This window comes from Pelophylax lessonae (assembly GCF_965119305.1).
Source record: "Pelophylax lessonae genome assembly, chromosome: 8".
NCBI classification, from domain to species: domain Eukaryota; kingdom Metazoa; phylum Chordata; class Amphibia; order Anura; family Ranidae; genus Pelophylax; species Pelophylax lessonae.
In genome coordinates this window covers 214,042,014-214,056,431 of record NC_138775.1, presented here as the reverse complement: position 1 = coordinate 214,056,431, position 14,418 = coordinate 214,042,014, and positions in this window count along the sequence as shown.

Here is a 14,418-nt window from a genome sequence, read left to right as displayed (position 1 = left end):
AAAAAAGTTTGGGAAATGCTGCCTTTACCCATACAAAGCTAAAAAATTGTGGCTTTATGTGTATTTTAACATGCTATTTCTTGGCATAAGCAAACTGAACAGCTACCTAGGCCTCCAGCTGGTGGGAAGGGCTTTACGAAAGGCAGGCCCAAGCCAGCGCAACATGCTTATAGACTCATTTTTGTAGTAGAAGGCAATAGCTTTTGAAACCAGGTCACTATTTATCAAATACAGATTTTTTGGGTCACACTGTATGTATTACCTAAAAAAGCAGTTAGAGTTATCCTCTACCCAAGGAAAAAAAAAACAACAAATTACAGATCTCACCTTTTGCTCCTATCAGAAACAGTTCAGTAAGTAATATATTTTTATAGAGTAGGATATCTCTTTTCACTAAAAAAGCCTTTGAGGTCTCTGGATAATTACATTTAAATCCATACTTGGAGACCAAGAGGAAGAGAGAATTGGGAAAAAAAAGGGAAATTCCTTGAACATACCCTTCCTGTAATTTTTTTTTTTAGCTGCCATTACTTCATTGCCCTTTATTACCACAATATTGCATTTTCTTAATTAATGGCAATTCTGTATTTAGTTTGTACTTAGACTTTGTACTTTGTTCACGTGTACAATACATTGTTCAAAAACACCTGCTAATGTTATAAAGTATATGCTATAGTCACTATTTCTTATTGCTTTTTTAAGATAAAAGCAATAACAACTTGATTCATTAAAACTAATTAAAAAAATAGCTCGTAACCTATTTGTTATGCTTTTACCAGAGCCTTTGACAATGGTGGTGCTTGCAAAGGAGCCCTTTACCAGTTCTTAGGGGTTGTTAGACTGCAAAGCATACTTTTAGTATTTTTGACTGGAAAAAACCATATGCAAAGTTTAAAAGAACCCTGGCAATCAGGAACCAATCAAAAAGCAGACATTTTTATACCATGATGAGCTAATTTCCTGTTTGTATCAATACAGTTGAAGTGAATGTAAATAAAATATATCACTACTGTCACCTTTTTTGGTTCGCTAATTCATTAATTCAAATGCTTCGGCTTGCAGTTGGCTTTTGCTCTATTTTTACCTTTCTAAGTGTTTCTGAAACATGTTGTTGTTACTCTGACTTAACGACTTAGCTTCAGCTTTATATTTGGAGGGCTGGCAGTCATCCCCTTGTGTTCGGTAAGGAGACATTTGTGTAAGTTGTGTTCTCTTGTAATGTGACTTAAAGTGATTGTATAGTCAGAAGGCTTTTTTTTTTTTATTTTAATGCATTCTATGCATTAAGATAAAAAGCCTTCTGTGTGCAGCAGCCCCCCTCAGCCCCCCTAATATTTACCTGAGCCCCCCCGGCCATCCGTGACTCTCCCTCCCGATTGGCTGAGACACAGCAGCAGCACCATTGGCTCTCGCTTCTTTCAATCAAACTCAGCAAGGCAATCAGGAAAGAGGGGGGTGGGGCTGAATGGTTGCTCTGTGTCTGAATGGATAAATGGAGATGCAGCTCAACTCAGCTGCCCCTATAGCAAGCTGCTATCTCTGGGGATACTCAACAGGAGGGAGGAGCCAGGAGCACCGAAGACGGACTAGAGAAGAGTAGGGTCTAGGCTGCCCTTTGTAAAACCAATTGCACAGAGCACGTAAGTGTAACATGTTTGTAATTTTAATAGAAAAAAACAAACAAGAATTTACAATCACTTTAACTCTATAAATAAAAAAATAATTTGGTATTTGAATTGACCAACATCCGCTTTAAGTGCCTGTTGTTTTTGTAAATAGTCTATATATTACATATTGAACAGGAAGCATCATGTACACACCACAGGACGGGTCATATATACACACACACATTATATATATATATATATATATATATATATATATACACACTGGTCATAAAAATTAAAGGAACACTTTAAAAGCGCACCAGATCCTAATGAGCAAAAATATCATGCTGGATATCTATACCGATAGTCAAGGTGCCAGGAAACCAGACCACACGGGGATGCAGGTAAAATAAAGCAGTTTATTGGAGCAAACAACAATAAACACACAGCAAGAGTGAGGAGGTAAGAGCAGGAGCAAGCCGGGGTCATGTCCAGAAGTGGGTAGTCATCCAAACCGGGGTCGAGTCCAGAAGCGGGTAGTCTACCGATGCCAGGTCGTCTGCTGATGCCGGGTCATCTGGCGATGTGGGGTCGAGAGCAAGGAGGGTAGTCAGACAAGCCAGGTCATATACGGAGGAACATGGAGAACAGAAGACTGCTAGTAGGGATGCACCTTGGAGCACAAATGCAAGGGCAAGGACTGCAACTCATTAGGTGATAGATATAGTCAGGTGTGCAGCATCATCACTGTGCAACGCCCAGGTAGCAGGCAAATGATGATGTATTCAGAGTTTATAAGAGGCAGCAGTCTGCAACTGTCCAAGATGGCTGCCAACATATATGGACTGGGTAATGTGTTAGGAATGAAAGGATACCACATCGTTTGATGGAAATGAAAATTATCAACCTACAGAGGGCTGAATTCAAAGACACGCCGAAAATCAAAGTGAAAAAATTATGCTGCAGGCTAGTCCGTTTTGCTTACTTTTTATTGCAGCAACTCAAAATGGTACTTAGTAGTTTGTGTGATCCCCTGTATGCATGCCTGGCACCGTCGGGGCATGCTCCTAATGAGACAACAAATGGTGTCCTGGGTTATTTCCTCCCATATCTGGACTAGGGCATCACTGAGCTCTTTAACAGACTGAGGTGCAACCTGGCGGCGTCAGATGGCATGAAACATAATGTCCCAGAGGTGTTCTATTGAATTTAGGTCAGGCGAGCATGGGGGTCATTTAATGGTATCAATTCCTTCATCCTCAGGAAACTGGCTGCATACTCTCACCACATGCGGCCCGGCATTGTCGTGCACCAGGACCCACTTCACCAGTGTAGGGTCTTAAAATGGGTCCAAGGATTTCATCCAAATACCTAATGGCAGTCAGGGTGCCATTGGCTAGCCTGTAGAGGTCTGTGTGTCCCTCTATGGATATTCCTCCCCAGACCATCACTGACCCACCACCAAACCGGTCATGTTGAAAGATGGTACAGGCAGCATAACATTCTCCATGGCTTCTCCAGACCCTTTTACGTCTGTCACATGTGCTCAGGGTGAACCTGCTCTCATCTGTGAAAATCACAGGCTCCAGTTCCGGACCTGACAATTTTGGTGTTCAATGGCAAATGCTAATCGAGCTTCACAGTGCCGGGCAGTGAACACAGGGCCCACTAGAGAACGTGGGACCCTCAGGCCACCCTTTATGAAGTCTGTTTCTGATTGTTTGGTCAGAGACATTTACACCAGTGGCCTGCTGGAGGTCATTTTGTAGGGCTCTGGCAGTGCTCATCCTGTTCCTCCTTACACAAAGGAGCAGATACCGGTCTTGCTGATGGGTTAAGGACCTTCCACGGCCCTGTCCAGCTCTCCAAGAGTAACTGCCTGTCTCCTGGAATCTCCTCCATGCTCTTGAGACTGTGCTGGGAGACACAGCAAACCTTCTGGAAATGGCATGTATTGTGAGCCATCCTGGAGAAGTTGGACTGCCTGTGCAACCTCTATAGGGTCCAGGTATCACTTCATGCTACCAGTAGTGACACTGACCCAAGCCAAATGCAAAACTAATGAAAAACAATCAGAAAAGATGAGTAGGGAAAAGAAACGTCAGTGGCCTCTACCTGTAAAACCATTCATGTTTGGAGGTTTTTATTGTTGCCCATCTAGTGCACATGTTGTTAATTTCATTAACACCAAAACAGCTGATTAACAACCCCCTCTGCTACTTACCTGACCATATTGATATCCTAGGAGTTTAATTGACTTGATGCTATACTCTGATTAAAAAGTGTTCCTTTAATTTTTTTGAGCAGTATATATATATGGAAATAGGACATACACTTGTCCTGTACTTCACTGATGGATGTAAAAGTGAAGACCAGCTAAAAATACTAACTTTAATAGCTTTCCCTTATAATGAGATTTTAGAGACATGTTATTAGGTTACTGTACTAAAGAGCTAGGTGTAGTGGATTACAGCTGTAATGTGAGATGTTCTAGCTTCACATTTAGTTGATACAAAGTATACACTCAAGAGCAACAGCATCCTTGGTGACATTTTTTCTTCTTATATACTGGAGCATATCTATATATATATATATTAGTGTGTGGTATTTGAAATGGATAACTGCTCTTGTATTATTCTGCATGTAGGTGTCTGCATTAAAGTCTTTCTGATAACATTCCTTATGCAGAAGAACTTCACAGAAAGATACTGCTCATTTGCAGAAATATGGCTGGTGGAGATGGAAGAAGAAAAGCAAGGAAATCTTTGCTAGTGGAATTTTAAAATCTGACTTTTTAACCTGATTCTGCACTTTAAAAAGACTCATATATGGGTTGATATTTGTAAGTGACACAAACAATTATAGCATGTCCGGTAGTTAGAGTGAAATTTAGAGTTTTATTTTCCCCCAAATTTCTGTGAAATTTCAGTATTTTAGCAAAAGTCAATAGGGAAGGTGAAATCAAAATTGTTTTGGTGGTTTTTTACCACTTCTCCCAGGTAGACGTCAGAAGAGGTCAATTACTTTGATTGAAGATATCTGGATGATGCCTGCATCTACAAGCATCATCCAGATATCTTTTATTTCAGCCGGTGATTGTCTACATTGTAAAAGCCATCATAGCGGCTGTTTAGCCGCTTGATTGCTTTGACTGGCGGCTGGCCCCTCCAGCTGCCCTCCGGTGCTTTTCCGGTCTCTCTTGTGCGATTGGGGAGCCAGAGAATGAATCTGCAGGTGGCAGCAGTTTACCATAGGGCTGGTCCACGGCCATCTCTATGGCCTTCGGAGGCCGAAAGTGACATCATGACGGGAATTCCAGCTCTGGCAGATGTAAACACTGCCTTTTTTTTGCTGAAAAGCCTGAGATCGATTTTTTTTTAAAACTTTCTAGCATAGAGGAGAGATGCGGGGACTTATAGACCCCAGATCTCTCCGTAAAGAGGATCTGTAATGCCCTCTTCCTTTTGCAAGGGATGTTTACGTTCCTTGTAATAGGAATAAAAGTGAATTAAAAAATATAAAAAATATTTAAATATAAAAAATTAAAGGGAAAGGGTAAAAAAATAAATAAAAAAATGTTCTCCTCGTGCTCGCATGCAGAAGCAAACACATATGTAGGTAGCGCCCGCATATGTAAATGGAATTCGAACCACACATGTGAGGCATCGCTGCTGTCGTTGGAGTGAGAGCAATATTTCTAGTGCCAAACCTCCTCTGTAACTCCAAACTGGTAACCTGTAAAAAAATGTAAGTCATCACCTATGGAGATTTTTAAGTACTGTAGTTTGGTGCCATTCCACGAGTGTGCGCAATTTGTAAGCGTGACATGTTTGGTATCTATTTACTTGGCATAACATCATCTTTCATATTATAAAAAAAAAAAAAATGGGGTAATGTGTTTTTTTTTTAATTATTGAAAGTGTTTTTTTTCCTAAAAAATCGTGTTTGAAAAATTGCTGCACAAATACCGTGTGACATAAAAAATTGCAATGACATTTTATTCCCTAGGGTCTCTGCTAAAAAAAAAAAAAATATATAATGTTTGGGGGTTCTGAGTAATTTTCTAACAAAAAAATGATGTTTTTTACAGGTAGGAGAGAAATGCTAGAATTGGCTTGGGTGGCAAGTGGTTGCAGTGGGCTTTAAATGGCTTATGACAATGAAAACTCCTTTCAACCACACTGGACCTGTTCTTGTGTCAAACAAGGGCACTCAATAACTTCATTATCAGACATTATATAAATAAGGATCAGATTCAAAGAAAAAACATGAACACTAAATTAAATAAGCTAAGCTATCCTAAACACTGTGGGGTTTATTTACTAAAATTGGAGAGTGCAAAATCTGGTAAAGCTGTGTAGAGAAAAACCAATCAGCTTCCATTTTTTTTTTTTTTTTTTTTGTCAAAGCTTAAAGTATAACTAAAGGCAAAGTTTTTTTTTTTTTTTTTTTTTTTTAGTTTTGGATAGAGTGGAGATGGATTAGAACACCTGTTTTTATTATTTTCTCTGTCCCCCGGAGATCCATCCCTTCTATTTGAACTGTTTACTGTTATCATTGAAAGTGAAAGTGAAAGTGAAAGTAAAAGAAAACCCCACATTTTGGGTTTTCCCCAGAAAAATAATAAGGGGGGAATTTTCCAATGGGGACACAAGTTATGGTGTTCTGGGGGGCCCCAATGAATTCCCCTAATTTGCAGAGATTTACTCTCTTCCTGTTTTGGCTATGGGACAGGAAGTGACGGGAAATGAAACACAGATGGCAAAAAAATAAACTGACAGAAGTTATAGCCTCTATTTATTAAAAAAAAACAAAACCTACCCATAGTTCTACTTTAACGGAACAAGCTAAAGTTAGAAGCTGACTGGCCACCATACACAGATGCACCAGATTTTGCACTCTTTCATTTTAATTAAATTAACTCCACAGCCTCCAAATAAAGGGAAAGAAGAGTAGGGACCTCATAGGCAATGCTGGTGACTTGCAAGGGCATAGGTCATTTTTTTCCCTGAGGGTTTCAGCCTTGGGCACCCAGAGAAATAGACGTTGACTCCATGCAGTGCATTTTCACTAACAGTGGCAGTGAAGGCTTACAACTTGAATTTCTCACTGTGCACACAGTGACATATGGCACAGTCCTGGTACCCCAAAAAATATTCTTTAGTTACTGTGCAACAAGCAGGAGTCTGACAAATATAAACTTCAGTCAAATAATTTGTGAAAAATGAAATTCTTCCATTACGTGTGTTTTTCTGCATGCAGCCTACCTTGAAGAAGGACTTCATTACCATAGTCACTGAATACTGAGCAACCAACCACTGTGTGTCACGTGATCTCCCCAGCAGTCAGCTTTTGGGGGAGAGGAGAGATCACCGACAATAATTGTAATTCCTGGGCGGTGACGTCTCCCATAGACTTACTTATGGCATCCGTTGTTGGCTGTCCCTGCTCTACAATGAAGCTTCCGCTGGGAGCCGATCATGTTACCGGACCAGAGCACCCTCAGAATTGGTAAGTATAAATATCTTCCTTTCACAGGGGTAGTTAACCACTTCTGGGCTGGAAAATTTTCCCCCTTAATGACCAGGTAATTTTTTGCGATTTGGCACTGCGTTACTTTAACAGACAATTGCCCGGTCGTGCAATGCTATACCCAAATAAAATTGATGACCTTTTTTTCCCACAAATAGAGTTTCCTTTGGTGGTATTTGATCACCTGTGCGATTTTTATTTTTTGTGCTTCGAACAACAATGAACAAAAGAGCAACAATTCAGAAAAAAAAAAACAATATTTTTCACTTTCTGCTATATAACATTCCCAATAATAAAATAAATACAAATTAAATTTTCTCATCATTTTAGGCCAAACTGTATTCTGCTACATATTTTTGGTAAAAATAAGCATATTTTGATTGGTTTGTGCAAAAGTTATCGCATCTACAAACTAGGGGAAAGATTTCTGTAATTTTTATTTATTTTTTATTTTTTACTAGTAATGGCAGCGATCAGCGATTTTTAGCGGAACCGTGACACTGCGGTGGACAGATCAGACCCCTACCTGACATTTTTGACACTTTCGGGGGGACCAGTGACATTACTATAACGACACTGGCAGGGAAGGGGTTAACCCAGGGGCGATCAAAAGGATATAATGTGTGCCTAGGGGGTATTTTCTAACTGTGAGAGGGATGGGCTTGTGACAGCAACACAGAGTCCAGTGTTCCTAAATAGGAGGAACACAGAAGCTCTGTGTTGAAAGCTGAGAGAACGACGGTCTTCAGTTTTTTACAACAGCAGACCGCCGTTCTCTCTTTATAGGGAGCGATCGTGGGTGCCCAGTGGCAATCGCGGCTGATAGCCCCGTGGATCTGCTTCCCCGTTGGCGAGTGGGCACGCGCACGCACCCCAAGGATCGCTCCTGTGAGCCGCAGTACAGGTACGGCAATTCGCGGGAACCTGCAGACCTGCCACCGTATATCGACAGCGGCTGATCGGCAAGTGATTAATTAATTTTTAGAGGAGAGGTCAGAGCAGGTTTAAGCTTAGTTAGCAATATCCTGGAATTCGACTTTGTTTATCCCATATATTTTTACTACTGTTTGTATGTAGGTCTATTTTTTACCTTCTGGTTTTGTATCTTGTTTATGTGACAATCTGTGACCTTTTCTATACATTGCCCACCTAGCAATATTAAATATAAATTATTAAAGAGGAAGTAAACCCTCTGGAAAAAAAATGTGAAAAAAAAACTGTAAAAACAAAGGCATAATGATTAGCTAGTATGCATCGCATACTAGCTTATTATGAAGTACTTACCTAAAAACGAAGCCCCCGCAGTGCCGCCCACTCAGCGACAGAACGGCCGACATGTTCGGCCGTCCTGCTTCCTGGATCGCGTCCTCCGGCCATCTGATTGGCCGGAGGCGCGATTACGTCACTCCTCCCGGTCACGTCACAGGGCTCTGAAGGAATGGCATGGGTGGCCGTTCCTTCAGAGCGCGTGCACCGATGACGTCATCGGCTGCATGCACTGTAAATATCTCCTAAACCGTGCAAGTTTAGGAGATATTTACAGCACCTATAGGTAAGCCTTAATATAGGCTTACCTATAGGTAAAAGTCTTTAAAGTGGGTTTACATCCACTTTAAGATGGTTTTCGCTCAAAATAACACACAAATATTGTATGGTCAGTGCTTATAAGTTAGGTTGTAAGTCGCTGCTAATTTGTGTGAAATTGTATTGTGTGGCTGTGCTGTCACCTTCCCTGTAAGTTCAGCAGTTGGCTGATAGAGAAGGAGAATGCAACCTGATTCCATGCAAATTAGTACCAGTGTGTGGAAGATATTGTATCAGTCAAGGATAGGGATAAATCTCGGGGGAACTGAGATTCTGATGTGTGTTCGGGCAGAGGAAAAGGTGACTGTGTAGGTTTCCTGCTCACAGGATAGCTTAGGGAATTTCAGAATCATCCAGCTACTAGTCATGTGCAATTCCTTTCCTATCGAATTTGTTTTTAGACTGCATTTGCCTTATTCCTTCATTCGGGAGCCTCTGAATGAACGAAAGACTCTTTTGGCGAATGCGTACGAAAACAAATTGTCAGAAAGAACGAAAATCCGAAAGAACAAAAATACAAAAATCAGAAAGAACGAAAAACAATTCAACCTACGCGTTTAACTAATCAATTACATTCGGATAATTTAATTTTCGTATTTTGTGTTCTTTCCGACTATTTGTTATCGCTGGATATAAAGAAATAAATAATTAATGCATTTGTATTCATATTTCTTTTGAATATATTCGGGTTTATTCGATTAGGATGGACAGTGTTAGTGTGTTATCTCTGGCCCATGAGCTTGTCCCTTATTCCCTTGTGTGTTCAGACTGCATTCCATCCAGAGTCCAGATAGGATGTGGTGGGTCGGTGGCACAGTTTTGTTGGATTTGTTGATTACGCATACAACCACCAATGTTCGATAAACAAAGGGTCTGAGCCCAAAGTAACGAATGCCGTTTCTAAATGAATGGAATGTAACAAATGTGAATTCGTCCAAAGTTACAAATTATCTGAAGTAACAAATGCCACATGTAAACGAATAGAAACGGAACGAATACGTATGCATCTGAAGTAACGAATGCCGCATCTAAACAAATGGAATGTAATGAATACGAATGCATCCAAAGTTACTAATGATCCGAAGTAACAAATGCTGCATCTAAACAAATGGAATGGAACGAATACGAATGCACCTGAAGTTATGAATGATCCAAAGTAACGAATGCCACATCTCAATGAATAGAACCTGAACGAATACGAATGCATCCAAAGTTACAAATTATCCAAAGTAAAGAATGCCACATGTAAACGAATAGAAACAGAACGAATACCAATGCATCCGAAGTTACGAATACTTCAAAGTAACGAATGCCACATCTAAACATATGTAATGTAATGAATAGGAATGCATCCGAAGTTACGAATGATCCAAAGTAACAAATGCCGCATCTAAACAAATTGAATGGAACGAATACGAATGCATCTAAAATTATGAATGATCCGAAGTAACGAATGCCGCATCTAAATGAATAGAACCTTAACAAATACGAATGCATCCAAAGTTACGAATGATCTGAAGTAGCAAATGCCGCATCTAAACGAATGGAATGGAACGAATACAAATGCATAGAAGTTATGAATGATCCGAAGTAACGAATGCCGCATCTAAATGAATAGAACCTTAACGAATACGAATGCATCCAAAGTTACGAATGATCTGAAGTAACAAATGCCGCATCTAAACAAATGGAATGTAACGAATACGAATGCATCCGAAGTTATGAATGATCTGTAGTAACTAGTAACGAATGCCGCATCTAAATGAATAGAACCTTAACGAATACGAATGCATCCAAAGTTACGAATGATCCAAAGTAACAAAAGCCGCATCTAAACAAATGGAAAGAATACGAATCCATCCGAAGTTATGAATGATCTGAAGTAACGAATGCCGCATCTAAATGAATAGAACCTTAACAAATACGAATGCATCCAAAGTTACGAATGATCTGAAGTAACAAATGCCGCATCTAAACAAATGGAATGGAACGAATACGAATGCATCCGAAGTTATGAATGATCCGAAGTAACGAATGCCGCATCTAAATGAATAGAACCTGAACGAATATGAATGCATCCAAAGTTACGAATGATCCAAAGTAACAAATGCCACATCTAAACTAATGGAATGTAACGAATACGAATGCATCCGAAATTACGAATGATCCGAAGTAACAAATGCCGCATCCAAACAAATGGAAAGAATACGAATGCATCCGAAGTTATGAATGATCTGAAGTAACGAATGCCGCATCTAAACGAATGGAATGGAACAAATACGAATGCATCCAAAGTTACGAATGATCCGAAGTAACAAATGGCGCATCTAAACGAATGGAACGAATACGAATGCATCTGAATTTCCGAATGATCCGAAGTAACGAATGCCGCATCTAAATAAATAGAACCTGAAGGAATACGTATGCATCCGAAGTTACAAATACTTCTGGATAATGTAATGTGAAAAAGAAAAGAAATAAACACCTTTCAAAAAAAATAAAAAACCCAGTGATGATTAAATACCACCAAAAGAAAGCTTTATCTGTAAAAAAAATGATAAAAATTTCATATGGGTACAGTGTCACTCAAAATGTGACAGAACTGAGATTTGAAAATTGGCCTAGCCAGGAAGGGGATGAAAGTGTCCGGTACTGAAGTGGTTAAATCAATATCAAGTGATTAGAACTGCATTTCTTTATTATTGTAATTTCTTACCAATTTTAAACTTCATGAACTAAATTTAGCAGAATATACACAAATGAACTGTATGATGCATTCTCTTTTCTCTAATGAAACCATACTGCTGTTTACTTGCTGGTAATGGGTTTATGTGTTACCAGCTGCTGCTCTGAAACTGGAAAGGTGTGCCATGGGAGCTCTTGTAAAAAGTCTTAGCAGACGCAAATCAGGAAAAGAAATTAAAGAATTCATCATCCAACTTCCAATGAAATAGCTCCTTTGTCATGAACAGTCCTTCACTTCACCTGCTCTTTAGCTGGCCCAGAGGACTGAGAAGTCTTTGTGGGCAAAGTGTCATCAGATTGTCACACCAAGCCAACCATTGTTTGTACGTCAATAGGGAGCCTCCACACAAATTTCGGTTTGCACAGAAGAGCCAATTTAAAAGGTCTGCTTGTGTAGTAGTTTTATTAGTTCCTTATTAAAGACTCCAGATGAAAATAATAAGGAACAATGGGGGGAATTTTCTAAAACTGGAGCAGACTGAATTTGGAACGAATGCACATTATAACCAATGAGCTTCTATCTTTAGCTTGTTCAGTTAGGCTTAGTTTACATTTACGGTTGGAGATGGTAAAAATAGGCAGTTGAGCTGCTTAACCAGTTCTGGACTTCCCCAGGCAGATATAATGCGACCCTTCTGCGTGAAATGACGCACCTGTACATCATTTCGTGGACTGGGTCTGGGGCATGTGTGCCGCCGGTGACCCACTTGTACTGTGATTGGACACAGCAGGAGCCAATCAGCCGATGTTCACCACCACCCTGCGATCGTTCGCGAGAGAGGCTTTCTGATCAGGTCCGCCCGCCAGTTTTTCAGGAGGACCTGATTGGACACTCCATGCACCTAGATGGAGCAGCGGATGTCATTGGTGACATGTCCACTGATACCCGCTGCTATCCGATCTGATCCTGTCCGTGAAATCCAGACCGTGAAACCCTATTTTCCATCTGTCTGGAGGATCGGATGGGATGGAATCGGATGAAAATGGACAAGCGGTCGTTTTCATCTGATCTCCCATAGAGGAGAGCGGGAATCTGACAGGTCCTTCTCAGCACAGTGAGCGGAGATGGACCTGTCATCCGCCTGCTCCGCGGGGATCGGCGGATCAATCCCCCAACTGAGTCCGCTGGGTGGAAAGCCCATGTGCAAGGATCCTATGTAAACAAGGCAGACCACCGTTCTGTGAGAGGGAAAGATGGAGATCTTGTGTTTCTGCTAAGCAGGAACAGGGATCTCTGTCTTCCCCCAGTCAAATCACCCCCCACCAAGTAAGAAATCACTTCCTAGGAGCACATTTAACCCTTTGATCGCACCTAATGTTAACCCCTTCCTTGCCAGTGGCATTAGTACAGTGACAGTGCATTTTCTTTAGCACTGATCACTGTATTGGTGTCACTTGTCCCCAAAAAGTGTCACTCTAACCCCAGCTTGTTTAATTAAGCTTTGGCAATAAAACCTGAAAGCTGATTGGTTTCTATGCAGATTTGTGACAAATTTTGCACTCTCTAGCTTTAGTAAATAAACCCCTCAGTGTCAGATTTGTCCCCTGTAATATCACAGCCCCGCTAAAAATCGCTGATTGCCACCATTACTAGTACAAAAAATAAAAAAAAATAAAAAAAAAATAAAAATTCCATAAATCTATCCCATAGTTTGTAGGCACAATAACTTTTGTGCAAACCAATCAATATATGCTGGGATTTTTCTTTATCAAAAACATGTAGCAGAATACATATTGACCTAAATTGATGAAGCAATTTGATTTATTATATTTTTTTGTTGGGTATGTTTTAAAGCAACAATTAAAAAATATTGTTATCTTTTCAAAATTGCCGGTCTTTTTTTCTTTTTTTTAGCGCAAAAAAAAAAAAAAAACGCATAGGTGATCAAATACCACCAAAAGAAAGCTGTATTTATGGGAAAAAAACCCCATCAATTTTATTTGAGTACAGCGTCGCACCACCACACAATTGTCAGTTAAAATAACGCAGTGCTGTATCACAAAAGATGGCCTGGTTATAAAGGGGGTTAAACCTTCCGGGGCTGAGGTGGGTAAAGAGAACCTTTATCCTGAATTAACTTTAATTCTGCCATGCCTCCTCCCCCTCCCTCTCTCACATTGAGGCACTTCCGCATATCTTGCTTAGATAAGAATAACGTTTTCACCCCCCCACACACAAGATTCTGTACTTGGGCAGATGTGCCATGGGGCTTAAGGTCCAAACAGAACACTGCAGCACATCTGCGTATGCAGGACTTTCCCACACATATGGGCACTCGTGGCTCATTCATGCATATGCAAAAGATCGGCATTCCTACACATATGGGCACTCGTGGCTCATTCATGCATATGCAAAAGATCGGCATTCCTACACATATGGGCACCCGTGGCTTGTTCATGCATGCGCAAAGGATGGTGGTTATGTTAGTTCTAAAACTTTGGCAGGTTTGTGCATGCGTGTGAAATCTCCTGTGTGTGTGCAGATGTGCTGAACGGCTTTACCAGGATGCAAAGGTTGGGCAGAGCCTTTTGGCACATCTACTCACTTGCCATGATAACACAAATGGTGGCGCTTAGAGGCGGGGGGGGGGGCGGGGGCGAATGTCAAATCAAAAGGGAATGAATTTCCTCTTTAAGGTACAAGGGCAGGAGGACAGGGGTGTACACATAGTGCAGTTGCAATGCTTTGCACAACAGTTTGGCAAAAATGATCTGCTAGTTCTGGCTGCCCTATCCTTAGTAAATTCCCCTCAATGTAAATATAAATTATAGTAGTAGCTGCCAAAGGTACCTGTTTTTAAAAGTTGAAAACCTACAAAAAATTGATTAATGAAGAAGCTTGCAGAATTCAATTATTTGTTTCTGGCTGACATTTGGGTCTAATCCCAAGATGCAGTGCTATTTTGAAATGCTATTTACCCCCCACTTTCTTTTAGGTGGTTGATGCCAT